We start from the raw sequence: 3,288 nt of genomic DNA, 5'->3' as shown, positions 1-3,288 counted from the left end.
TGTAAACTGAAGTGTTCCTTACTGCACTATGCATCTATGTTTCCATCAACCCAGTCTTGTGGATTTGGCCACAGGTTCTCATTTACATCACAATGGATGTTTTCATTCGCTAAACATCTTGGAAAGAATCTTCTGGCATGGCGAATCCAGGCCTGACACTGATCTGCTGTGATGTCATTGCATGCATCATCCATGGCCTGGAGAAGAGTGACTTGTTCGTGACGGTGCCTATCATAGACCTGCCACCTCCATGTGGAGAAAAACTCCTCAATCGGGTTAAGGAAAGGGGAGTATGGAGGTAAAGACAGGGTGAGAAATTGTGGATGGGCCTGAAACCATGCTTGGACCATTTGAGCATGATAAAACTGAACATTATCCCAAACTATTACGTAGGTCACACCATCAGCTCTAGAGACCTGATTTAGCTCATCAAGGAAGGCTATGAGGTGAGCTGCATTATATAACCCAAGGTCTGCTTCCAACTACTCCATCTTCTGATATAGGTGCACACATGGTGATGTTGGCTCCACGTTGTCCAGGTACTTGGACGGTTGCCCGCTGGCCAATTAAATTCCTACCTCTCCTCCTTGTGTCAGGGTTCTGTCACTTTGGTCTAGTTTATTCATGGTTTTGTGACAGAGCCCTGACACTCCCATCATGCCGTGTTTTTATGTGAGTGCGCGGCTTCGAGTGTGCTTCAAGCCGTGCGCTTTCTTGTCTGTGTGCCTTATTTCATGTTGGAGCATGGTGTTCGGATCCCGGCACTCATGTCTTGTTCAGATTCAGTTTCGGTTTGGTGTCGGTGTTCGGACACTCACGCTCCATGTTCTGTTTTGTTGTGTCGTTGCATGCAGCTCGTGTTTTCGACTGTGGGCTTTCATGTTACGTCTTGTGCTGTGTAGCACGCAGCTTGTGTTTTTCATCGGCTGCGTGCTTTTATGTTGTCATGTCTTGTGTGAACACGTGGCTTATGAGTATTCTCATTAGCTGTGTGTTCATGGCTTGTGATTTGTTTTGCTGGCCATGTGCTTGTTTTTGTTTTGTGTGAGCACATGACTTTTGTCTTTGTTTCCTGTGTGCCATGTGTTCTCATGTCAATTGTCTACCCCCACCCATCTTGTTACCTGATTATTGGTTAATTTGCCCCACCTGTGTTTCCCTCGTTACCCTCCTCATTTGCTCCCTATTTATTCTCCTTGTGTTTGCAGTCCTGTGCCAGTTTGTCGTCGTATTTACCCTTGTGGTTTCCTGCTTTGTCCTGTCTTGCCAAGCTTGATGGCAGCCCGTTTTCCTCCCTCGGGTTGTTGTTGTTGTTGTTGTTGTTGTTGTTGTTGTTGTTGTTGTTGTTTGTTTTGTTTTATTTTATTATTAATAAAGCCCGTTCTCCTGCACCATTGAGTCCTCGCTCCATCCTTCACCTCCCATCCCTGACACCTTGTCTTGGCCAGGTTAAAGTCTGCGTCATCCAAAAATATGAATTTGTGATGGTTTTCATCATCATCCAGCTCCATCACGCTCTAAAACGACAAAGACAATTACTGATTACAATGATAAAGAATGTTTGGGTGTTTTTTTTCTCCCCCAAAAACAGGCAGATTGATCATACCTGAACATACTCGGTCCTCAGTTGCTTCACTCTATCTGTATTTCTTTCAAAAGGCACACGGTATAGTTGTTTTAAAGCCTCCTGGGCCCGTATTCACAAAACATTTTATCTTACCACTAAGAGTTCTCCTAAATGGCAGTAAAAGTTTTTAGCTAAGAGTTTTCTTTTAAAACCTATTCACAAAGCTGCTGAGACAAACTTTTACTTAGAATAGAGAGAAGTCTTAAGCTAAGAGTAAGGGCGGGGTTACTTTAATTGCCTACATAGCCTAATAAGCGCTCAAGCACACGCAAAAGGTTTGCCACAGCACACCGGCAAATGTAATCATTATGAATGTGTTAGGGAAAAACAGCAAGTGCCATGCGTCAGACATTTGACGAGTAGGGAGTGAGACTGTGTTGATTTTTCATGTCTGTAATAATGCAAGCATACACGGAGATTCGAAGTGACGTGCTCAAGTTCACAGAGTCCGAGACGGCAGAAAGCGCATCCAGTTTGCTTTCAGCGCAACGTTTCGTTGTTATTCTGAGTCTTTACAGATACAAAAGATGCATTACTCTTATCTGTATGGCCAAAAAATGACGAAGTATTTTAAGAGCAAATGATATCCGGCGCCTCCATCTGTCATGCAGTAGCCCAAGCGCGCCACTTTTCAGCTTCCACACTCCGCGCAAACACGTGAACTGCGCACTTTTTTCTAGGCTAACATTAGATTGAGCTGCCATGTAAAGTTGCTACTTGTTGTGTATTAATACGTATTTTTTATGTAAGAAAATAGTATTATTGAATTCTGTAAATGTTGTGACTTTTGACCTCTCTTCCCATTGGTTGGCTGGGGGCAGGATATATAAAAAGGGCGGTGCACCGAGAGCGGGAGTGAAGATGGAGAAAGAAATGTGATTGTATGTGAACTGTTCTGATTGTAAGAATTTTCTTTTAGTTAATCAGTAAAAATAAAAGTGCACCAATTCAAAAGAACATCGTTATTGTATGGTCTTTGGCAAATACATAACACTAAATACATTTTTAGATGATAAGCCATATTTGAGGTCGATGAATGTTAGGAGAGCATATGGATGTCATGCCCAATGTACTATATTACCACATAGACCAGTCGTTAACGATTTGTCCGTCACGGACTGCGTGATTTCGCCACTTCGTGTGGAATTTTTTTTTCTGCGACTAAGCGACTAATACAATTTTGGTAATATGCATATAAACAGCCTTTTAATTAGCAGAGTAGAATAATCATGGCTGATAGTAAGACATGCAAACATAAAATAAAACCAAACTGGACGCGAGAACAGCTATATATTAAGGATATAATCAAAAATTTGGAGTTGGGATAACCTCCAAACCAAAGCCGATAACTTTTTAAAAGCTCATTATCGTCAAATGTTTCTAAAATGTTTATATTCCGAGGTAGATTGCTGGCAACAGCCATTTTAGGATAGTTCAGATTTGGTCTTAGTGACTTAGGAGTCCTCTTCACTACTCCTAACGTTTCACAGATTTAGGAGCTAATTTTAGTGCTAAAACGCTTTGTGAAATACTCTTAGAACAAAAATTTAGGAGTCCTAAATTTAGGACTGACACATACATTACTTTTAAGATTTTCTCCTAAATCGACGAGTTATGAGCTACTTTTAGCCTTAAGATGTTTTGTGAATACGGGCCCTGAT

Source organism: Sinocyclocheilus rhinocerous, unplaced genomic scaffold (assembly GCF_001515625.1).
Source record: "Sinocyclocheilus rhinocerous isolate Xijiao unplaced genomic scaffold, SAMN03320098_v1.1 scaffold130, whole genome shotgun sequence".
Taxonomy (NCBI): domain Eukaryota; kingdom Metazoa; phylum Chordata; class Actinopteri; order Cypriniformes; family Cyprinidae; genus Sinocyclocheilus; species Sinocyclocheilus rhinocerous.
Note: the sequence above shows the minus strand (reverse complement) of the source record.